This window comes from Monodelphis domestica, chromosome 3 (genome assembly GCF_027887165.1).
Source record: "Monodelphis domestica isolate mMonDom1 chromosome 3, mMonDom1.pri, whole genome shotgun sequence".
Lineage (NCBI taxonomy): Eukaryota > Metazoa > Chordata > Mammalia > Didelphimorphia > Didelphidae > Monodelphis > Monodelphis domestica.
The window spans coordinates 458,355,283-458,381,478 of record NC_077229.1 but is presented as its reverse complement, the minus strand read 5'-3'; the positions used below and the strand labels follow the sequence as shown (position 1 = coordinate 458,381,478).

General features: G+C 36.4%; 1 protein-coding gene across 7 annotated transcripts in view; it reads right to left on the bottom strand.

Annotated features, from left to right (window-relative positions):
• The window catches only part of XRCC4 (X-ray repair cross complementing 4), a 433,707-nt gene that overhangs the window by 375,689 nt on the left and 31,822 nt on the right, over positions 1-26,196 (bottom strand). For 2 of the 7 annotated variants that reach the window (XM_056824611.1, XM_056824612.1), the window contains exon 2: positions 18,627-18,654. The exons of the other annotated variants lie outside the window; for them this stretch is intronic. The gene's annotated coding sequence lies outside the window, so the exon portion shown is untranslated. The remainder of the gene's footprint in view (positions 1-18,626; positions 18,655-26,196) is intronic. 7 annotated transcript variants of the gene reach the window in all.

The following is a 26,196-nucleotide window of genomic DNA, read 5'->3' as shown; positions in this document are numbered from 1 at the left end:
AGAAAGATCAATAGATAATTCTTTTTGACTGACATCAGGATGTGGAACAATGTATATTGTTGTTTTATATGTAAATAATTTCAATAAATAATGTATTAGTTTTAGCTAACTTAGAGTAAGTAGTATTAGCACTAAGATTCAAATTTCTTGTAATAGTTTTGTTCAATGTTTATTGTACTGAATTTCTTGTAAAACCCCAAAAATACCCTTACCCAAACTTTTCTTCTAAGAATTCCTTAGAGCAGATTTAGTAAATTGGTAACTATAATATAAATAAGTGACCTGGGAAGGTCACAACAAAAAAAGGGGATGGTTGTGGAAAGGAAACAAGACTGACAGTTGGTGGGGGAAGGGACAACTGGGAGTAGCAGTTGGGTCTTCTGACTAGCACTTCCTTCCTGCCGGGTTTGACTTCCTTCCTAGTGTTGGAGGAGGAAGGAGCTTGTTCAGCTGAGTCTGGTGTGGTGTGCCTCTTCTTGGTTCAGCCGGAAGATTCAGGCCCAATCACATCTGAAAGTAAGAACTGTTCTTGTTTGCTTTCTGTCTACTGCTAAGATTCTGAATTAGACAAAGCGAGGACAGATATAGAGTAGATGGGAGTGGGAGAAACCTGCCACCAGCTGGTGGGGCCTGGCCTCTGCTTCAAAAGCTGAGGAAAAAACTCCAATCCCAACTGGCTATTAAACTTTATGTTACTTGAATTCGAAGTCAGATAAGTGGACTATCTTTTCTGTGCAAAGAGGGAGCTGAATATCAGTTCAGTCATTCAACGACAAACAGTTCTTAATGGACCCCTGCAGCTTCCTCTTGGCAGGGGGCATCTCTCTTTTTTGTCTCACAGAGCAATATTCCCTCTCTTCCCTCAACTTCTACATACCCCATACAAACCTCCAATTATCCCCCATTTTTCCAATCCCCATATTTCCATTTCCCAATAAATATTACAATAGGAAACAGTGTTTAAACCATATATATAATTTCCCAAATGCAACAGTTTGATCACTTTCTCCTATCAAATTGTGGAACCAGTTTTGATTTGTCTAGACTAATTCAAGAGGCTCTGTCTCAAAATATTCTGTCATATTATGAGCAATATGTATCTTTCATCCACTTGTTTTTTCCTATATGGTTGCTAGACAAATCTCTTCTGAATTTATATGTACCTAATTAATGAAGTCCCATTGTTTTTTGGAGCTAGAAGCAATCAAGTCAAATGTCATTTAAAATACCTGATACTGATACTGATACACTGTTGTAATATTTATTGGGAAAAGGAAATAGGGAATTGGAAAACAGGAGATAATTGGGAGGTTTGTAGCAGAGTATGGAGGAGAGAGGGGAGAGAGGGTATATTGCTTGGTGATGCAAGGGAGGGAGATGCCCCCTGCTGAGAGGAAACAGCAGGGGTCCGACAAGGTCTTTTATTACCTTGATGACTGAACTGATTTTCAGCTCCCTCTATGATCAGAAAAGATAGTCCACTTATATGACTGTGAATTCAAATAATATAAAGTTAACAATCCAGTTGGAATTGGAGTTTTTCCTTAGCTTCAGAGTATAGGGCCAGGCCCCAGAGGCTGGCGGAGGGTTCTCCCACTCCCGTCTACTCTATATCAGTCCAGTTTTGTCTTTTTTTAGAATCTTAGCAGTAGACAGAAAGCAAACAAGAACAAATCTAACCTTTAGAAGAGATTGGACTTGAATCTTCGGGCTAAACCAAGAAAGAAGCACACCACACCAGACTGGGCTGACAAGCTCCTTCCTCCTCCAACACCCGGAAGCCAGTCCCATCCGGCAGGAAGGAAGTGCTAGTCACAAGACCCAACTGCTACTTCCTGTTGGGCCCTTCCCCCACCAACTGTCAGTCTTGTTTCCTTTCCACACTGTGGTACAATTGAATGTAATGGACTTCTCCTTTAGTGGAAATGCAGTAATCCTGAACAACTTGGAGAGATTTATGAGAAAAAACACTATTCACATTCAGAGGGAAAACTGTGGGAGTAGAAACACAAAAGAAAAACAATTGCTTGAATACATGGGTCAAAGGCATATGGCAGGTGATGTAGACTAAATGAATATCCTAATGCAAACACCAACAACATGGAAACAGGTTTTGATCAAGGACATATGAATACCCAATGAAATTGGGCATTGGCTAAGGAAAGAGTGGGGAAAGGGGAGGGAGGGAAATAATGTGATTCTTGTAATCAAGGAATAATGTTCTAAATTGACTAAATAAATTAATTTAAATAAAAAAAATAAAGGATGTTTTCAAAGGCTTCTTCTTTTTGTTTTGGGTATAAGAAGGACAGATAGGAGGATCTGAATAGAACTTATAAGATACCAAAACATAAGACAGGGGAAAGGGCAGAAAAACTGAAAATCCAACATGGACAATCAATGGATAAAATATTTTAAATTTAAAAGATATTTCCAATCTAACTACTTCTTTACATTCACCCTTCAAAGATAGATTTATACAGTTTCTACCTAACACTTAAACTTGTACGATTTTATTGAAATGAAAAAAAATTTTCTTTTTTCATATATTCTCAAACTTCCTTTTCCTAGAAGATCTTTATCTTGACCTTATTTCTTTAGGATAATTAATTGATTGCAGAATAGTGATTAGAAGCATGTGTTTATTGAATGAAGTGAAGAACTCCATGGTGGCATGGATGCTACAGTATTAATCAATTAATTATCCTAAAGAAATATGGTCAAGATAAAGATCTTCTAGGAAAAGAGAGTTTGAGAATATATAAAAAAAGAAAAATATTTTTTCATTTTATTAGTGCTTAATATATTGTATAGTGTTAAGTACTATAAAGTATACAAGTATACTAAACCTAGTCATTGCCTATTGATAATTTATAAATGAATAAGAGGATTAAGGGCTATACAAGACAGGAGAGACTACAAATTCTATTTCTAGTATAAACAAAAATCCAAAGACATTCAGAAGTGAACGAGATCAATTTATCTATAATAGACCCCAATTTTCTCAGCAAAAAAAACAAAAAGGATTAGACCACATGATTTGGAAGATCCTTTATACCTTAATGTTCTATAATTCAATTCTAATTTGGATTTACCAGATAGTCTTAAAAAAAGTTAATATTTAAGTCAGACAAGAAAGAAGAATAGAATTTCAAAAAAGTATATATAAGAAGGTATTCAGGATAGATAAAAATTATAGAAATAGTAAAGTGCCAGCAAGACAGTGGTAATCAGATCTGGAACAAAGGGTTAACATAGTGTGAAAGAGAATTTAAAACTCTTTGTCTATTTTAATCAAATCAAGTATTTAAAGTGCACTTGGCATTTGGTAAGTCACTAGATGAGAGAGTTCACAAATCACTTCCTAGTTTACACCCTCAAAATCCATAAGCACTGTTCCTCTCACCCCCCCCCCCCATACCCCCAGTCCCGGCAGTGTTAGGCAAATTGGGAGAGTATGATTGGTTCCTGTGAAGGGGGGAGAGACAGGAAGTAACATGGAAAAGGGGTCATAAAAGGACAGATCAAAGGACAATATTCACTTTTTGCTTCCTTGGCTCTCTTCATGAGGAGACCCTCTCTCGGCTGACGCTTCAGTGGGACACTCTCTTCAACATGAGCTCTAGTGACATTCTTGGCAGTCCTAGTCTCTTGTGCACTAAAGGGTCTCTCAGCAGTTTTCTCAGTGTTTTCTGGCTCTTCAAATTTCAGCTTCCTAATTAGGACTTTGGATTCTGGTGAGACTCACTTTCAGATCTGCATTCACAGTCTAGGATTTAGGGTATTTGTAGCTAGGTGATTTTTTTTTCCTACCTCTTTCCTATATTTCATATCTCTAACCAGTTGAAAATAAAAACTGCATACAGTCATTTTGACTAAAGAAGTTAATTATTTTTTTTATAAATGGTGACCACAATTCAATTACTCTAATTCATATATTTAGTCAAATCAATTCTAACTCTTACATTTATTGGCTAACCACGAAGTTGGATGAGTACTCTCATTTTCCAATTTTTTTTTCACTTTTTACTCTCTCTCTAAAACTATCCTTAAGTCAGTTTGTTAGTAGCTAATTCTGGAATTAGGAATTCTTACTCTGCTCTAAACAAAAGAGCAAGATTAGCCACAAGCTACAGCTGTTGGTCTGTTTCCTGCATGGAAGGGTAAGTTCTAATTTTTTTTTCTTTCTTCTCCCCTTTCTTTTTATTTTTAAATTTTTATTTAATTGATTAATTAAGAAAATTTTTCCAGTTGCATGATTCATGTTCTTTTCCTCCTCTCCTCTCACCCCCTTCCTATAGCCAACAAGCAATTCCACTGGTTTTACATGTGTCATTGATCAAGACCTATTTCTATATTACTGATATTTGCATTAGGGTGGTCATTTAGAGTCTACATCCCCAATCATATCCCCATCAACCCATGAGATCAAGCAGTTGTTTTTCTTCTGTGTTTCTACTCCCACAGTTCTTCTTTCTCTGGATGTGGATAGCTTTCTTTCTCAGAAGTCCCAGAGAAATGTCTATCATTGCACTGCTAGTAGAGAAGTACATTACATTCGATTATGCCAAAGTGTATCAGTCTCTGAGTCCAACATTCTCCTGGTTCTGCTCCTTTCACTCTGTATCAATTCTGGGAGGTCATTCCAGTTCACATGAAATTCCTCCAGTTCATTATTCCTTTTAGCACAATAGAATTCCATCACTAATGGATACCAAAATTTGTTTCATTTTCCAATTTTTTTGCCACCACAGAGAGCAAGGCTATAAATATTTTTTGTATGAGTATTTTTCCTTATTATCTCTTTGGGATATAAACCTAATAGTGGTATGGCTGGATCAAAGGGCAGGTAGTCTTTTAAGGCCTCTGGGCATCCTCCACCCTTTACTTTTACATTAAATCAGGTGAATAGCTGTGGTATTTTTTTAGCAACAATCAGCCCTCAGGGCTTTCACCTGGAGGGGGACACTTTCACACTCCTGACTCTCTGCCTGAAGTGTGGGGGGAAGAATTACCCTGCCCCCACAAGCTACTATCTCACAGCCCAGAATTCCCAAATATTGGAGAGAGTTAATAAGTTCAGCTCAGCCTTTTGTGATTAGGTGTTAGTTATTGGGCAAAATTAACTAAGTTCAGCTTTATCTTACTCTTAGAGGTCTGCTCTTTCTTTAGGGCTCTTTCTTGTGATATTCCAGGTCTGTGGTAATAAGCATCTGAACACCAGTAAAAATCAGGTCAAACTCAGGGAGGTGTTTCATCCTTCATACTAATAGTTCCAGACCTCCTTGAAAAGTGAATTAGTCATAGAATTTGAAAGCTAAAAGGGACCATTAAAATTACTTAGTGAAATGCTCTCCTTTTACAGATGAAAGAAATCGAAAAATAGAGAAGTAACTTCTAAATCTTATAGCAGTCAATAATATTATGGCAACTAGTAGTTTGAGGTCTAGAAACTGCATCCTTAATGAGAGGAACTGTTTTTTCTTTCTCAATTTAGAAAAACTGGAAAGTGATGGACTTAAAAGGTGCCATCTCTTAAAGATACATACATTCTCTTAGGGCACTGTTCAGGTATAGTGATATATGGCTGGATGTACAAAAATTAATGTTCCTGGCTGTCTAAAGTATATCTCCCACCTCCCCTATGCTGCTTGATAGCTTAGAAAGCAAGAGTTCCTGAAATCACTAGTTATAATTCAGAATGCATTTTCCCACTAAAATATTACACTAGTTCTTGGTTGAATAATATAATTATAGTTTTAAAGTGTCCTCAATTAAACTTTATAGTATTAAAATATGTAGTTCAAAAGAAAATCATTCTGTTGATTTGCAGTTAATGCTTTACTGTTACAATTGCATAATATCCAAGACTCTGAGTTAGACGGTTTTCACTGAGAAGAAAGTTACAGAAGATGTAACGATCACCTAGTGCAACCCTCTTATGAGAAAACTGAAGCCTGAAGACATGAAGTTTACTCAACATCACAGAAGAATAGATCCAGATTCTTGGATATCAAATCCAATGATCTTGCCAAAACAGAATACTGCTTCTGTGTACTATCTTCTTTTTAATTCTTTTTTGCTTAATAATGCTTTAAACAAGAATTACTGCTTGTGCAAAGAAATCAATATGAAGCAGTAAAAATGTTTAATATGTATCGACATATGCAATGATTTATATTCTTGTTTAGAGCTATAAAAAGCAAGGCAGGCCAAAAGTATAAGTTCAAGCTAATAGTGTAAGTCCCAGGCATTCACATTCACATATTCAAGTATGAGCTTTTGTTTTATAAGACATCTTAGGCTGTAAAATTATTTGAAAGTTTTTATTTATAAATGTGCTACATGAACTATTACAATAGTCTTCTAAGTGGTACTTGTGCTTCCAATCCATCCCATATAGTTTCTAGTATGAATTTTCTCGTTGCTTTAAGGTCATTATTTTACTTAACATCTTACCAAGAATTCTAATTTTTTTCACATTAAATCTAAACTCTTTCATTTAGCATGAAAGTCATCTAACAACAAATCCCGTTCACCTTCTCTTTCATTATTTCCAAACACAGTGACTCAGCTCCAATGAAGCCATTTCCTTGCTATTGCCCACCCTTGCCCTACCCATAGTAGCCTCTATGCTTTTGCTTATGGCATTTCCTACATTTATAAAATCAGTATCTCTCCCATCACCAATCCCTGTCTCTCACTTCTGAAGAATAACATAAAACCAACACTTTTTTAAAAAACTTCTCTTAGAAAGTTGATCTCATTCTGTATCCTATGATCACACTTACAAATAACATTTAAACTGCTCCCTTTAATTGTCTATGTGTGTGTTTTGTGTGTATTTTATCTCCCTAAAACCATTGTAAAATCCTCCGATTATCTCTTTTAATGTTATTTTTTAAATTGAATAACACTTACTTTCTCTCTCTCTCAGCATGCCCTTCCCCCATAGAAAAACAAAAAACCTTGTGTCAATAAAATAATAATATACACAGTCAAGAAAAACAAATTACACCATTGGTCATGTTTTAAACTGGTCTCATTCTTGTCTCCAACACTTCTCTCTCAAGAGATGAGTAGTATACTTCTTCATTGGTTCTCTAAAATCATAATTGTGAAAGGCATTAATCAGATACAAAATTATCTACTGTTTTATGTTTTGTTTATGACTGTACCAAATCCTTAGGATTAAGTTATAATTCACTGATTAATCCACATTAAGTAAATAATACAATGATTATTTAAACTTTTCTTCAATGTCCCTTTATTGAATGTAATTGTATTGTCTTTTGATCAGTAATTAGTAGTTTTTATAGGGTTGTAGCAGTTGTAGGGTTGTAGTGGTAGTAGTAATATAAGGTTGTAGTAGTAGTTGTTATTGCAGTCGTAGCAGCAACAACTAGCATTTATATATCATTCTTTGTAAATATTATTGGATTTTATATTTGTAACAGCCTTTGGAGGCAGATGCTATTATCAGATCAGAAAACTGAGGCTGAAAAAGGTTAAGTTCTTTGACCAGCATCACAAAGCTAGTAAGAATCTGAGACTGGATTTGAACTCGGGACTTCCTGACTCCACTCCTCACATTCTATATAGAAGGCTGCCTGGAGACTGTAGTTCAGATGAGAGAACAGGGCTGGATATATGAATCTAGAAATCATCTACAAAGAAGTGAAAACTATATTCCTGGGAGCTGATCAAATTATCAAACAAGAGAGAATAGTTGAAGAACAAAAATCAGGAAAGGGCAGAGGCTTGTGTGTTAGATAGTATGGCCCAGTTGAAGACCGAAAAAAGGAGACTGAGAAGGAATAATCAGATACATAAGAAGTGATCCAGGAGAGAGCACTGTTACAAAACTCTTGAGAGAAGAGAGTAAACAAAAGATGCTCAATGGTGTCAAATGCTACACAGAGGTCTAGATAAATCAAGATTGAGAAATGGTCATTACATTTGGTAATTAGGGATCACTGGAATAAAGAAAGAAGACACAAGAAGAATAGTTAGGAAGCTATTACAATAATCTAAACAAGATTCAAAAACAACTAATCCCAATATTACAAAAACTATTTGACAAAATGAGCAAAGAAGGAATCTTACCAAATTCTTTTTATGAAATATGGTACTGATAACAAAGCCAGGGAGACCAAAAACAAGAAGAAAACTACAGACCAATCTCCTTAATGAACATAGATGCAAAAATCTTAAATAAAATACTAGTAAAGAGATTAAATCAAGTCATCACAAGGACTATTCACTATTGTAAAAGTTAAAATTAAATCTCAATAATAATATTATACCTCAGACACTTCCCAGCTGTGTGACCCTGGGCAAGTCACTTAACTCCCATTGCCTAGCCCTTACCACTCTTCTGCCCTGGAGCCAATACTCAGTATTGACTCCAAGACGGAAGGTAAGGGTTTAAAAAAAATAATAATAATATTATATTTTAAGAGATTTATTAATGATCATTAGAAATCAAGGAATAAAGAAGATACAAAATAAAGCCACCTGCCAATGGCTGGTTAGCCATTTTTAGCCATCCCTACTCACCACCATCAATGCTGATTCTATATCAGAGAGGAGGAGCCTCCAAAGCCCACACCCTTTATCCTTGGTCTATGGGAAATACATAATGACAGGAAGTTAGTGGGCTCTTGGGATATGTAGTTCTTTTTTAGGGTAACAGATTTTCAATCATATAATCCCCCTGTGACTCGTGGAAGACTAGTCTCTCCAGTGGGTCTTTTAAACATACCAACTTTGAAATTGCAATAATTTGAGGATAAGAGGAAAAGAGAACAAAACCAATAATTGCTAGGCACAATGACAAAAAGCCAGTTATGGGGCAGTCCCCTTTTGGCATAAGAATATACATTAAAATTAAATGTTCAATTAACCTTCAGTTCAATCAACCACACCCAAAGTATATTCTGAATCTTCTTGATGTAGCTTGTGGTCTGTGGAGACATCTTCATGGTGCCTTCTAAGAAGAGTTTGTTAACCTAAAATTACTCTCAAAAAAAAAATTTAAATTTGCAATTTAAAATAATAATAATACATTCCCCCCTGAAGAGAGTGCTGAAAAACACAGGGATCTCTTAGTGATACATGGCTGAGTTATGCGGTATATGAATCAATTGGCAAGAGAAATAAAAAATATTTTTAAAAAATTCAAATTAAAAAAATAAGTCCTGCATGAAATATAGACTATTAAAGTCTTATGTGTAAAAATTCCAAGTAAAGCAAAAATAAAACCATAACAGGTCCTTGAATCAGGGCCCAACTAAAGTGATTTAAGCAATTATTCATTTACCCAATCAGTAGCCAGAACTATAGAAAGTTTGCCACATCATGAAAGAAAGAAAAGGGACTAGATTGTAGGAGGCAGGTAGGAACCAAATTTGAGATACTTAGTAGAATGTGGGACAAGGAGGACCTCCCTTTAATGCATGTTAAACAGCTGCAACCTCGAAATTCAAGCAAAATCAAGTCCTCTAGTGTTGGCTCAAAATTTTCATCAATTCCTTGGGATTGGTTGGTCTCTTTAACCTTGTGCTCAATTGGCACTATGCAGTTTAGCTTTATGCTTCTGAGGTAATGTGCAATAGCTCTTTTTGTATTCGCTTGTCCTACAATCAGACAGAATCATTAAGCAAAGTCCCATAATTTTTTTTCCATAATTTTTTTTAAACAATCAGTGGCATCATTTTTATAGTCTAAAGCTTTTTGGGTATGCATTGACATTATAGCAAATATATTTTAAACATATTACTGCAAAATCAAAAAAGTTAAAGAAAATCTCAATACTGGTGACAGGTGCTTCAAATACAAAAAGGAAAGAAAAAATAAAACTGAAATATTATATTGCACATGCAAGCAAAAACAATAATAAAAGAGTTTTAAAAATAAAAAGATATATAATTTAAATCATTGACACAGTGTGTCAGATAAGGAAATGTAGAATACAAGGTTTCTCACCAAAAATGAGATTCATTTCCTCTTCATACCTGGCCATGATCCACTGTGAGTGCAAAGCAAATGATTTTCACAAAGTAATAGTTTTTTATAAAGAACAATAGTACAACATGTAATGTACATTCAAAAAGTATCAATATCCCCAGAGTTATAATAGCTCATTTAATTACAATAGCAAACAAACCCACAATCATATTTCATATGTTTCTCTATGACAAAAAACAAAGAAAAAAACTATAAACTAATGGATATTTATCACAATTTTTACAGATGTAGCAAATGTTTCATCCTTGGCAAATGTATTTTTAAGTAAAACTTATTTGGATCTAGAACATCATCAAGAAATCTAGATTGTTCTGGTGGAAGTAAATTAAACTGAAGAATTTTGCAGGACCTCTTTTTGGCTTCTTGCTTCATAGAAATACCTTGGTAGGAACATTTCTTTGTTTCTCTACCTTTAATACAACATTCTTTAAAAAATAAATATAAAAATAACTCATCCATTCAGAAGCCACTAGTTAATTAAAATTAGTTCTTAAGACCCCTTAACATTACAATTCTTAGCTTCTTAAATTCTCTAAAGGTTGTTAGCCAGGTTGAGTTCATCCATCATCTATGTGACAATTAACAAATGCAAAATGGAAAAAAAAAAAGGCAGTTAATGGGCTTGGTGGATTTTAAAATCTCCATCTTGGTCTAGCACCCAAAATTGTGCACACCCACACTACACGGGCATGTGCTAGTCAATGACAAATCAGAAATAACTAACTGCCCACCTGGGCTGTCCTAAGCCAAGCTTGAGCCACCATTAGCACTTATGAGGCACAGGAAGTGACGGAGAGAGCAGCCTCGGGAATTCGCTCACTTCCTGTGGACAGGGCGAGACGGCAGTTCGTGTGAGGAGCTTGGACAGGGAGGAGGCCCGCAGACAGCTTCCCTTCAGATTGGTCACGTGAGTCAAGGACTGATTCCTTCCACCTTGGCCCTTTGGGCCTAAACTCCCTCTGCCATGGTCAGAGTTTGAGTAACCCCTTTCCCTTTTCTCCTCTCTCCTTCTCTCCCTCCCCTTTTCCCTACTCCCATTGTGATTAAACCTCCATAAACTCCATTCTGACTTGAGTGTTTCATTTTAGGAATTTCATAAGTAAATTCCTTGGCAGCCATTGTTCAATATTATAACAATCTTAAAAGGTGAAATTTTTGCTACAACAGTAGTGAAGAAATTTTTACAATATTTTACAGTATTTTGTTCAGTAGTCATAAGGGAAAGGTAACAGAATATATATAATAGTTAAAACACAGGAGATTAAAATGATTCAGTATAACAGAACACTATCAAATACATTAATATATGAACTTAAAACAACAAAATTAAATCTTAAACAAAACAATCAGCAAAATACAATAAGATGCAGAGACTTTCATTTTAAAAAATGGAGTCTGAAAAGGTTTAAAATTTCATCTCCAGACCCTTTAAAGTTCCTTTTCTAAAATTCAGATCCCTATTGTCAGCACTTCTCCCACAGTGAGGAAGAACATGGGTTTTAGAAATCTCAAACTGGATGAATCTTAGAGACTTGGCAGGCCCAAAAGGCAAAGGGTCATAGGGGGATGAATTTCTCCACTGAATCTCAGACAAGATAATTGAAAGGATCAGTGGTAGAAAGAAAAAACATCCTAAGGCTGGAACTGTGAAATGGGTAATGCAGTTCTCTTTCATAGAATATGCCATGATTATAATCAACTTCCTCTTTGGAAGAGTCTCTTCCTTCTCCCTGTTCCCCCTTGAGGTAAAACACTAGTTACCCCAGAGGGAGCTAGGAGGCTAATTGTTGCCTAAGGAAAAAGACACTCCATTTTAATTCGTTTTTTACTATCTGCCTTGAGGAGGGACTCCAAGAACTCCTAGCTTCTCAGTGGCAGCAATCAGCCCAGCAGGGGCAGGCAGCAACAGGAATCAGGGTTGGGGTAGGGCCAAGGCTGATTTAGCATTGGAGCTGGAGATCAGGAGGAGGATTTCTGGAGGCTGAGGGCTGGGGCCAGGGGAGTGATCTGGGTCCAGAGATCAAGAGGAAGCAGTATCAGCAAGGAGGAATGAAAGACTCAAGGAATTGGATGAGAGAAGTGGTTTATTTCTTCTTTGCCAAAAGCCCCCTTCCCCCCCCCAAAACCCACTAAAAATTGCCTGGCCAGTAGAGAGAGCAAGCAACTAGGCAAAAAGTCGTAAAAGAAAAATGCAGCAGCTCCAAAGAGAGTTGGAGTTTGCTTGGTGGGGTGGGCAAAAAGCCTTGGCAAGAGAAATGTGGTTTAAAAAAATATATATCTAGGCTATCTTAAAAATTTGAGAGGTTCTTCTCCAACTAGTGGTTTCCATCATTGTAAAAGTTAAAACTATATCTGAATAATAATATTATATTTTAAGAGATTTATTAATGATCATTAGAAATCAAGGAATAAAGAAGATACAAAATAAAGCCACCTGCCAATGGCTGGTTAGCCATTTTTAGCCATCCCCACTCACCACCATCAATGCTGATTCTACATCAGAGAGGAGGAGCCTCCAAAGCCCACACCCTTTATCCTCTGTCTATAGGAAGTATGTAATGACAGGAAGTCAGTGGGCTCTCGTGATATGTAGTTCTTTTTTAGAGTAACAGATTTTCAATCTTACACTATGACTAGGTGGATGTAGTCATCATGCAGCTACACGATATTCTTGTGTTGGTTGAGCACCTGAAAGGGGAGTGGGGGACTGAGGGAATATGGGTGGAAGGATTAAAGATTAAGGTACGAATATCATAAAGAAAGAAAATAAACACAGAGACACAGGATTCTTCAACAACAAGTCCAGCCTGGTGGGTGCTCCTCTGATAGTGAGAGAGTGAGAACTGCAGGTGAATTGAGTTTTATTGAGGTTTCCAGGAATGGGGGATATGGGATTGTTGATCAAACAGGTAGAGTGATAGAGACATTAGCATCATATTAGCAATTGGCAACAAGACAAAATAAAGGGACCCAACATACTGGCCTAGCTGGTTTCCAGACCAGTAGCTCAACTGGAAGTTCTACTTCCTGAACTATCTCATACAAATGCTGAGTGTCTTTGCCATTACAAAGAAGCTATAGAAAATGCACTGCAGACATGGGGAGAGGTTTGAGTTCTACATAATTTGAGCCCCAATTTAATTCAAATATCCAGAAATCAATCATGTGAAAAATCAGAAATATATCCATTAAGTCTGGTCTATGAGCACTTGGCTCATTAGAGTCAGCTTTTGAATATATCTTTAATACTTTCATAATTCATTCATACCTGAAACCCTTTATAGGATATATACCATGAATGCAAGGATGGTTTAACATTAGGAAAACCATCCACATAATTGACCATATCTATAATCAAACTAACAGAAATCACATGATCATCTCAAAAGATGAAGAAAAAGCCTTGGACCAAAATACAACACTCATTCCTATTGAAAACACTGGAAAGTAAGGAATAGATGGGCCTTTCCTAAAAATAATAAACAGAATATATTTTAAAACATTAGAAAGCATCATCTGCAATGAAGATAAGTTAGAAGCCTTCCCAATAAGATCAGTAGTGAAATAAGGATGCTCATTATCACCTCTATTAGTTAACATTGTACTAGAAATTCTAGCAGTAGCAATTAGAGAAGAAAAAGAAATTAAAGGGATTAAAGTAGGCAATTAGTAGACTAAACTATCATTCTTTGCAGATGATTTAATGGTCTACTTAAAGAATCCTAGACAACCAACTAAAAAGCTAGTGGAAACAATCAACAACTTTAGCAAAGTTGCAGAATATAAAATAAAACAACATTAAAAAATCAGCATATCTATATATTTCCAACAAAGATCAGCAGCAAGAGTTAAAAAAAGAAACTCCATTTAAAATCACCCTAGACAAAATAAAATATCTGGGAATCTATTGGCCATGACAAACTCAGGAATTATATGAGCTGTAAGAATTTAAAGTTATTATACTAAATAAGAAAGTTCTAAAGTAATATTGTGATGACCAATTTAAAAAAAAAATTAACTCTTAAGTCACGAGTCTGTTAGCCACTCTTAACAATTTAGTTTAATAGAGATATAGTAAAAGAGAAATGTAGGAAGGAAGTAGAAAGTATTACTTTCTACTAGATGCCCTAGCTAGATGCCCTATAATTTCTGTCCAAAGAAGTCCAGCTCATCACCTGGCAAGGGTTCTACCAACATAGCCTCCCCTCCAGGAAAGGAAGGCCTCTCCGGAACCAATCTCTCCAGAAGACAAGAAAGGAAGGCCAGCTATTCACCCACCAAGCTGACAAAGGATCCAGAGAAAGAGTCTCTTCCTTCAGTCCAGCTCACCAACGTACAATCCGAATACAAACTCCAAAGGAAAAAAGGTTCAAAGGAGAAGTCCCTTGGATAGGAAGTTCTTTTCCACGTTAATTCCTGGCCCTTCCCCACTTTACTAGAACCAATTGCAGTCTTTCAATTTGTTTAGCACTGCCCAGGGTAGGGCAGTGGCCTCTCAAGTTGTCACCCACTCTAGCAAGTGACTTGTGAACTCTCTTACTTAGTGTCAAGTAGGGGTACTTTAAGTTCTTGATTTGATTAGCTAAAAATAGGCAAGGGAAGAGTTATTCCTATCTTCAAAGAACACAACTACAAAACATTTTTCACACATATAAAACTAGATCTAAATAATTGGAAAAACATTAATTATTCATTGGTAGGATGAGTTAATATAAAATAAAAATGACAATACTAGCTAAATTAATTTACTTATTCAAGTGTCATACCTATCAAACTACCAAAATTGTTTTTTATAGAATTAGAAAAAAATATAACAAAGTTCATGTGGAAGAACAAAAGGTCAAGAATATCAAGAGAAATAATGTAAAAAAAAATGTGAAGGATGGCAGTCTAGCAGTACCATATCTTAAATTGTATTCACAGCAGTGATCATCAAAACAATCTGGTAGTGGCTAAGAGATAGAAAGGTAGATCAGTGGAATTACTAGGGATAAATGACCTCAGTAAGCTAGTATTTGATAGACCCAGAGATCCAAGCTTTTGGAACAAGAACTCACTATTTGACAAAAACTGCTAGGAAAACTGGAAAATAGTTTGGGAAAAATTAGGTTTAGATCAATATCTTACATCCTATACCAAGATAAATTCAAAATGGATAAATGCCTTAAATATAAAGAGTGAAATTATAAGTAAATTAGAAGAACACAGAATAGTATATCTGTGAGATCTATGGAAAAGAAAGGAATTTAAGACCAATCAAGAGATAGAGAATATTACAAAATAGAAAATGAATAATTTTGATTATGTTAAATGTAAAAGGTTTTGTACAAACAAAACCAATGCAACCAAAATTAGGAGGAAAGCAACAAACTGGGGAAAATTTTTATAACAAAACTCTGTGACAAAGATCTAATTTCCCAAATATATAATGAACCAAGTCAAATGTACAAGAAATCAAGCCATTCCCCAATTGACAAATGGTCAAAAGATATGAAAAGGCAGTTTTCAGATGAAGAAATCAAAACTATTAACAGGCACATGAAAAAGTATTCTAAATCCCTCCTAATTAGAGAAATGCAAATCAAAACAATTCTGAGGTACGACCTCAGACTTAGCAGATTGGTCAATATGAAGGTAAAGGAATATAATAAATTTTGGAGGGTATGTGGCAAAATTGAGACACTAATGCACTGCTGGTGTAGTTGTGAATTGATCCAACCATTCTGGAAGTCAATTTCGAATTATGACTAAAGGATTTTAAAAGGCTGGATACCCTTTGATCCAGCAATACCATTACTAGGTTAGTACCCCAAAGAACTAATAATAAAAATATTTGTACAAAAATATTTATGGCCATGCTTTTTGTGGTGGCAAAAAATTGGTAAATGAAGGGGTTACCCTCCATTGGGGAGTGGCTAAACAAATTGTGATATATAATGATGATGGACTACTACTGTGCAATAAGGAATGATAAACTGCTTAATTCTCATATAAGCTGGAGATACCTCCATGAACTTATGCAGGAAGAAATGAGCAGAAACAGGATAACATTGTACACAGAGACTGAAACACTGTGGGAAGTTCATCTATAATTGACTTTGCTACTGACAGCAATGCAATGATCCAGGACAATCCTGAGGAACTTATGAGAAAGAACACTATCCACATCGAGAGAAAGAACTGTGGGAAGATTGGGTAACTGATTATATATGTGGAATGAGGGAAGAGTAAGGATTGAGGATAATGCTAAAGTTATGAAGCTGAGACAAAGGAAGGATACAACGGTCTTTGACAGAAATTGGCGAGGTTGGAAGAAGGGAGAATTGGAGGGGAAAGATAATGAATTCAGCTTTGGACACATTAAATTAGAACTATCCATTAGGCAACTGGTGATGTGACTAAAGCTAAAGTACAGTCAATGATCAAAATGGAGAGAGAATGGTGTAGAGAAAGCCAGAATGGTATAGAGGTCTGATTCTAAGAAAGATAAGGTAGAAGCTTACCTAGAAGAGTCTGGCCCCAGAGTCTAAAGTTATGATTTGATAGGTTAGACACTGAGCAGCTATGCTAAACTGGTGAGAAGATGGCCACAAAGTGACACAGTGACCTGGTTTCAAAAATTCATTTTATAGAAAAGAAGACAAAGAAAGGTTGAATGGTAAAAGAGTTAATATGCATTAGATCCAAGATTGGTTTAAACCCTATTCGTTTTGTAGGAATTTCCTTATGGTAATAAGTGACACCTGAAAATCTTCCATTTATTCAAATTCTACATTCAATCTAGGTATCTAAATGTCAGGAAGAAAATATGCCATGAAATGACACATAACTATAGTCTATTCATGGCACTCTGGCTGCTAAGTAGCACAGAGTACAAAGTGAGACTTCAGTCTAACTCTTATTAGCTGTGGGATCCTGGGCAAATCACTTTCTTTTCTTAAACTCAGTTTCTACAGTTGTAAAAAGAGAATAACAATAGCAAGTACCTCACAAGATTTTTGTAAGAATCAAATAAGACATTATAGGAAAGTGCTTTGCAAAACTTAAAATACTTTACATATGGTAGTTCTTATTATTGTCAGTTAACAAATTGGCTTCCAAATTTGCAAAGTTGGGAGTTCCACAGAACCTAAACAACCACAACCATGGCCAAACAGATATAATCCAAGCTGTGATCCTATGGGGCCTAGAGTCATACCTATTTGGCACTTTTGTTGTCTGGAAGGTGGTAGGTACATGTTAAAATCTTTTAGATACATATGTCAGCTATCATTGTTGTTAATTAATAAAACACGATCTTACAATCTTGCCCATTTCATTCCAACACTGCCCATCTGGTAGTATATGGGTAGAGTATGTACTTAAAAATTATACACTAAAAAAATTCTAGATAAATGAAAACAATGAAAAATCAGTTTACATATATATTCACCAAAACAGTTCAGCTATGTTCTTTCTATGTCATAGAAGTCTATTTAGGGGTACAGTGTCATAATGAGGTCCATTTAGTACTTCTAATAACAAACATCCTTGACAAGATCCAAGACAGATCTGCCTTACAGGGAATTCCACTCAATAACAAGTCATGTTTTAGCAAGCTCAAGTGTAGTTAAACCTCATTAACTCAAAACATAAGAGACTGAAGGGAAATAAAGTTTTAATTAACTAGGTTTGGATTACCCAATGTTTTAATTAAGAAGTAAAGAATATCTGTAGGCTTGAAAATATGATCTACTTCAAATGATCTATTACTCCAACATCAGCCTCCATTTCCATGTAATATCTACATCCTATGACTCACACAAACATATCAGCAGTTTACTATCTAGTACTTTTATTTTTATTTTGACAAGAAAGTGAGTATATTTCAATTTTTCCATTAATTATATTCTTTATACTATACACCTGGAAAATGTTTTTTAAAAACAGGTTTCTAGAAGGTAGTCACTCAAAGGCCTCAAAAGTCTCGGTTTTGCTTTAATATTTTATTTAAAACCTGGGAGTTCTGAGCTATAGTGAACTAAAGCAATTTAAGTATCTTCATTAAGACCATCATCAATATGGTGCAGTGGGAGTGGGAGAAAAGAAGCCATAGGCTCACCTAAGAAAGGGAAGAAATGGCCTTGGGCAGAAAGGAGCAGGATCAAATCTCCCTAAAGATGGACCCTTACCCATGTGTGGCTATAACAGTTCCAGCCTGTTCAAAATAGGGAGGAGGAGAGAGTGGGGAGGAAAAAAGGGAGAAAAAGAGAGATGGAAGGCAGGGAAGATGGGAAGATTTATGGCAAGAAGTCAAAGAGAGAAGAGAAAAAATGTAAGATCATTTATTGCATCCCTCTCATTTTGGAGAAAGACACTCAGGTCTAGGAAACACATAGCAAATTAGCTACAGAATAAAACTTATCATCTTCTGCATTATTTCTAGTCCAATATTACTTTTCCCAGACAATCCCTCCTCAAACTACATATTAAACTCCTACATATTAAGAATGGTTATATGTTTAAAAGAAAAACCACTATATAACACATCATTAGACTATTAGAAATATTAGTAATTTTTGGATACTAATTCATTTCATTTGGATTGATTCTCTTACCTTTTGCTGCCTCCCGGCCCGCGAGAGGCTGCAAGGAGAGAAGATAGAGATAGGGAAGAAGTTTTAGATCCCGCAAAGGGCGTGAACGAGCCGACTTTAGAGATGTAAATAATTGAGTCAGTAAACAATTATCATTTATAAGAGCCACAGCTGCTCCGACCACTGGGTGTTGCTATCCAGGCTGACCCACCCAATGGTCTCAATTTAACACTGCACTGGTTAGAGGATAATGCTAGCTCAGATGGAAAGGAGATCAGAAATTAAAGGAGGTAGATAACACTAGGTAGTATTAGAAGAGAGAGAGAGAGAAAAAAGGCAGGCCTGGCCTAAAGACCAGGCCTTAGTGAGAAAGATAGAAAGGAGAGAGAAAGGGGAGAAGATGCTCCTTTGCAAACCTGTGGGTGTCCTCCAAGTGGGCGGGCTGGCTGTGGCTCCTCTATTTATTATCTTGGTAGCTCAATACATATTGAACAGCTACATGATACCTCAATGCATATGGATGAGTTACCTGGGCTATTCCCATTGGATAATGCAACTTATGACAAGGTGAAGGTGGGGTTATTATCCCCCGGAGAGTGAGACAAAGGAAAGCAAGGTTTCGCGCCTAAACTTTAGCCACGCTGGCAATAAAACTTATTGCCATGCGCAGGATGGCCATGTGCTCACTCACAATCCTTGTCTCCCCATAATGCCTATGGGCTGGACTGCTACACCTTTTGGGGCAATTAATATATAAGGTAAAATAATAATATAGAATGCATTTTCCTAACTATATCTCTACTTCCCTAGATGCTCAGAACATAACATATAATATTATTTGTAATTATTAATAACCTGACATAAAAAACATGTATTTCCTAAACTGGAAAAGACCATCTGAATCCCAATATGAAATGTAGAATGTGCAGTCTGAGATTTGGTATACTCCAAGTAACATTTGGAAGGAAAGAACTTTCTTTTAAGTCATTTTCAAATATGTCAATTATAATAAGGGCATGTCTGAAAAAAACTAGCTCAAGTACTCTGGGCTTAATTCTGCTGATCTCAAAATTCAGTTATGCCCTATACCTATTCTATAGTTTTATAGGATGCTTATTATAGAAAAGAATGTTATATTCCTACAGTGTACTTATAATAAAATACAAGAACTTAAAAAGTCCAAGAGATAAATGCCATAGGCAGCTGGTGACACAATGGGCCTAGAGTGAGGAAGATATGAGTTCAAATCTAGACTAAGACACTTACTAGTTTAGCTGTGTGACCCTAGGCAAAACATACCTCAGTTTCCTCAATTAGACGATGAATAAAATTATTATTGCATTGGGATATTTTGGGGAAATATTTTCCCCTTTGGCTTTCAAGAACAGTTTTAATTTTAAAGCTACAAAACAAGTCTCTTCCCCAGACTATGAAACTCAGTTAAGTCCTCCTTTCTTTTGTCTAGATATTTTAATTTTGTTAAGGATAACAAGATTAAGGGCATATCACTGGGTTGGCTTTTGTTATAGGCTATGTGAAGACCAGCTCCTTGTTTATCAATAAACAAGAACTCTGGGGTGATTAAATCAGGTGTGGTGGGTCTCCAGGTGTCCTTTAGGACACTCTCCTTCCTGTAATGAAAGAGTTCAGGTCTCTGATTCTACTTCCTGCATGCCTGCTTTTCCAATCAGAGCTGTTATGGGGAGGGACTGGAGGATGACATCAGAAGGGATAGATAATGGCCTACATGACTGGAAGTGGCTGTCTTTTCTTGTCTAGTCTAGTTGCTTAATTACTTGCACTTATGCATCTCTCTCAGACCCCACCTTCTGTCCCTCTCCACTTCTGTAGTATCTGTTCAGACTGTGGTGAGATTCCACTATCTGGTTAGAAATCTTGACTGGTTTTTATAAATTAATTTTAAAATTTTATAAATATGGCCTCCAGATAATTTCATTCATGACCATGGATAATAAAAAAAAAACTTACCTGGCAGAGTAGTTGTAAGGATTGTGTAAGATAATTTTTGCCCCCACCCCCGCCCCAAAGTACCTGATATAGTATAGGTACTATATTCATGCTTATTCTCTTCCCTTCCCCTCCTTCCTGTGAAGATTGGATTTAGCTCTCCCCTGTTTGTAACAATGAAGATACTTACCACTTCCTTTACTGGGAAGATTGAATAATAATCCACAATCTATTTTTAGATTTTAATCCCCAAAATGAGATAACTCAGTATTTTAAGTAGATCTACCCATTTTACCTACAAAAAGGTGTTAAGTAACTACAAAAGGTGAACTAACCAAAAAAGTTGTTAAGTAATCCAAAAAGGTATAATTTAACCAAAGAAGGTGTGAAATAAAGTGTAGGCAGTCCCTGAGAAAAGTATCTACTGTGATTGGTAGATGTGAAATTTAGGGGAGGTGACACAAGAGAAAAAGATCTTTAAAATGAGGTTTAAAATGAGGTCCTGAGGCCAGAAGAAGATATTCAATTTGAGGAGATCAAAGAGCTCTCTGACTCGGAGGAGAGACTATGGAACTGGATCCCTGGAGGAGCACCTGCAGGAGACTTCAGACTGCTTTTCCATTTTAGAGGATCACCATTGGTGAGTGAAAGGTTGACTTAGTGACCCACTATGCTAACCAGTTGCATCCCCCTTTCATTTCTAACATTTTCTGTTTCATGTTCTATGGTTCCTTGTGGTTTGTGGTTCAATACATTCTAAAATACTTCCCAGCTGTGACATTCTCTTTTTCATTTTCCACGTCTAGATCCTATAAAGCAGGACCTCCTATGTTCCTTTTACCATCTTGAGACTCTCTTCCCCTGGATAGGGCTTAGAATTCTCTCTCTCTCTCTCTCTCTCTCTCTCTCTCTCTCTCTCTCTCTCTCTCTCTCTCTCTCTCTCTCTCTCTCTCTCTCTCTCTCTTTCTTTTTTCTCTCTTCCTTAATGTCTTCCCAATATTGTAAATGAACTACCATAAATTCCATTTACTTTAGTAATTAATTTTGAGATTTAGAAATTAAATCCCTGGCAACCACCTATATTCAGAGACCAACCACAATTAAAAATTTAAAGAGACTTCCGAGTAAGCATGGCAGCAGATTAGACATGGCTTGCTTCCCCTCCTCAGACCCAAAGATACAAAGGACCTCAAAAGGCCCCCAAAAACAATCTTCATGAGAACGGAGGAACTCCACAGTAGGGTCCAGCACTGAAGGTATGTGGGATTCAGGCATTTCCACAATATAAGGGAAAGAAAAAGCTCCCACCCAAACCTGAGCTGACCTACCCTCCCCCACCATACCTAAGGAGCCAGAGTTAAAGTCAGTGCGAGCCAGAATCAACAAGTGAGGGAGGGGCACCCCAGGACTCAGCAAAGTGCAGCTCTAGGTCTAGGGAACAGACTAAGACCACCAAGGACTTACGCCTGTGAGCAGTAACACCTGAAACCCCGACAGGTGGGCAAAGGAAGCTTATATCTCGGGTGCTCAGGATTAGCATGCCATAATTGAAGAGTGCGCAAAGGGCACCCCTGAAGTGAACAAGGCGCACCAATAGGTCTTGGGAGTTAACTAAGACCACCAAGGACTTACCCCTGAGAGCAGTGACACCCGAAACACAGGCAGGTGGGCAAAGGGAGCTCAGATCACGGGAGCTCAGAAGCAGTGTGCCATATTCAATGAGTGTGCGAAGAGCACCCCTGAAGTGAGCAAGGTGCATCTACAAGTCTTGGGGGTTAACTAAGACCACCAAGGAAGTACTGCTGAGAGCAGTAACACACAAAACACCGGCAGACAAAGGAGGACAGACCTTGGGCTCCCCCTAGAAGACAGCACAGCTGTGGAAAATCAGAATTTGCCTGAGGCAAAAGCCTTGATCATTAGGCTCATGCGTAGAGAGCCAACCCTCCTCACTCCGATTTCTGACTGCGAAGGGGAGAAAAAAACCATAGAGATGGCAAACAGTGCCCAGGAACAACATCCCAACACCAAGAAAATCAAGAAGAAGGGGTTGACTTAGATACTTTTTATGGAAGAAAAATACAAAATACAGAGGAAATAGCAGAAGAGGAAACCCAAATAAATGCTCCAAAACCTTCCAAAAGAAATGGAAATTGTCCACAAGCTCTTGAAGAATTTAAATTGGAGGTTATCAAAAAGCCTTCTGGCAGGAAAAATGGGAAATAATGCAAAGGGAATTCAATAATCTGAGGGACAAAAACACCCAATTGGAGAAACAACTGGAAGCCTCAAAAAGTAGGACAGACCAAACTGAAAAGGAAAACCAGTCTTTAAAGGTCAGAATAAGGCAACTGGAAGACAATGATCTTGCAAAAGAGCAAGAATTAATAAAGCAAAATCAAGAATAAGAAATTAGAAGATAACATAAAATATCTCACTGACAAGGTGACAGACCTGGAAAACGGAGGAAGGAGAGACAATCTGAGAATCATTGGTCTGCCTGAAAAGCCAGAAATAAAGAAAAATCTTGATATCATAATAAGATATCATTCAAGAAAACTGCCCTGAGGTTCTAGAAAAAGGGGCGGGGGGGGGGAATTAAGCATTGAAAGAGTTCATAGAATACCCTCTCCACTAAATCCCCAAAAGACAACTCCCAGGAAGGTAATTCCCAAATTCCAAAGCTTTCAAGCAAAAGAAAAAATCCTACAAGAAGCCCAAAAGAGACAATTTAGATACAAAGGAGTGCCAATCAGGATCATAAAAGACCTGAACTTCCACACTGAATGACCGCAAGACCTGGAACATGATACTCAGAAAGACAAGAGAATTGGGTATTCAACCAAGAATCACCTATCCATCAAAACTGACTATATAGTATGGGCATTCAACAAAATAGAAGGTTTCCAAGTATTTGTAAAGAAAAGACCAGAACTCTGTGGAAAGTTTGACATCCAAACACAAAGAGCAAGAGAAACACGAAAAGGTAAATATGAAGGAAAGGGAAAAGGAGAAAAATGTTATCTTTTTCTTTTATTCAAACTCTCTTCTATAAGGACTACATTTATATCAAATTATATATATTAATATGTGGGGAAAATGTAATATGTAACTCTCAAAAACTTTATGCATTACTAGAGTAATTAGAAGAATCACTCATAGGGAAAGATTGGGGCATTAAGACGATATGGAGAAAGGGGGGGAGAAAGAAAAGGGGGGAATCATTGATGGTACTAACATATACTTGAAGAAATAAAAAAAATTAAATAGAATAATCTTTCTCACACAAAATACACATGGGAAGGGGAGAGGAAGAAAACTCCTATAAGAAGGAGAGAAAGAGAGTGCTAATCAGTATTACTTAAACCTTACTCTCAATAAAAACAACTCTGAGAGGGGAGAGCATCTAGATCCATTGGGATCTTGAATTGTATCTTATCCAACAGGGTAAGGAAGAAGGGAAAATTAAGGGAGGTCAGGGGGGAGAGAGTATAAAAAAGGAGGGAAGGAGAGGGGGGAGGAAAGTTTACAGACCCTAAAAAAAAACAAGAAGGGAACAAAAAGGGAGGGGCTAGAAAGGGAAGCATATCAAGGGAAGGGACTAGGTGGACTGATTTAAAGTAAATCACTGGTTTAAAAGGTTTTAGCAAAAGAAGAAAGGTCAGAATTAGGGGAGGATATCAAAATACCAGGGAATTCATAAATGACAATCATAACTTTGAATGTGAATGGGATGAACTCACCCATAAAACATAGACGAATAACAGAGTGGATTAGAATCCAAAACCCTACCATATGTTGTTTTCAAGAAACACACATGAGGTGGGTAGATACTCACAAGGTCATAATTAAAGGTTGGAGTAAGGCCTTTTGGGCCTCAACTGATAGAAAGAAGGCAGGATTTGCAAACATGATATCTGACAAAGCCAAAGCAAAAACAGACCTGATTAAAAGGGATAGGGAAGGTAAATACATCCTGCTAAAAGGGAGTATAGACAATGAGGAAATATCACTAATCAACATGTATGCACCAAATGCTATAGCAGCCAAATTTCTAATGGAGAAACTAGGAGAATTGAAGGAGGAAATAGACAGTAAAACTATATTAGTGGGAGACCTGAACCAACCACTATCAAATTTAGATAAATCAAATCAAAAAATAAATAAGAGGTAAAATAGGTGAATGAAACACTAGAAAAATTAGAGGTAATAGACATATGGAGAAAAATAAATAGGAACAAAAAGGAATACACCTTCTCAGCAGCACATGTCACATTCACCAAGATTGACCATACACTAGGTCATAGAAACATGGCATAAAAATGTAGAAAAGCAGAAATAATAAATGCAACCTTTTCAGATCATAAGGCAATAAAAATAATGATCAGTAAGGGTACATGAAGAGCAAAATCAAAAATTAATTGGAAATTAAATAATATGATACTCGAAAATCAGAGAACAAATCATAAATAATTAATAATTTCATTGAGGAAAATGACAACGGTGAGACATCCTTTCAAACCTCATGTGATACATTCAAATCAGTACTCAGAGGAAAATTCACATCCCTTGAGTACATATATTAACAAATTAGGGAGGGCAGAGATCAATGAATTGGACATGCAAATCAAAAAACTTGAAAGCTAACAAATTTAAAACCCCCAGAAGATAACCAAATTAGAGATCCTAAAAATTAAGGGAGAAATTAATAAAATCAAAAGTGATAGAACTATCAAACTAATAAATAAGAGAACTATCAAACTAATGAATAAGACTAGAAGCTGGTACTTTGAAAAAACAAACAAAATACACAAACTACTGGTCAATCTAATTAAAAAAAGGAAAGAAGAAAAGCAAATTAATAGCATCATAGATGAAAAAGCGGACCTCATCTCCAGTGAAGAGGAAATTAAGGCAATCATTAAAAACTATTTTGCCCAATTATATGGGAATAAATATGCCATTCTAGGCAATATGGATGCATATTTACAAAAATATAAATTGCCTAGATTAACAGAAGAAGAAATAAAATTCTTAAATAATCCCATATCAGAAAATGAAATCTAACAGGCCATCAAAGAACTCCCTAAGAAAAAATCCCCAGGACCTAATAGATTCACAAGTGAATTCTATCAACCATTCAAAGAACAGCTAACCCCAATACTATACAAACCATTTGACATAATAAGCAAAGAGGGAGTACTACCAAATTCCTTTCATGACATAAATATGGTACTGATTCCAAAGCCAGGCAGGTCAAAAATGGAGAAAGAAAACTACAGACCAATCTCCCTAATGAACATCTATAGATGCAAAAATCTTAAACAGGATACTAGCAAAAAGACTCCAGCAAGTGATCAAGAAAGTCATTCACTATGATCAAGTAGGATTTATACTGGGAATGCAAGGATGGTTCAATATTAGGAAAACCATCCACATAATTGACCATATCAACATGCAAGCCAACAAAAACCACATGATTATCTCAAAAGATGCAGAAAAAGCCTTTGATAAAATACAATACCCATTCCTATTAAAAACACTAGAAAGCATAGGAATTGAAGGGTCTTTCCTAAAAATAATAAACAGTATATATCTAAAACCATCAGCTAATATCATCTGC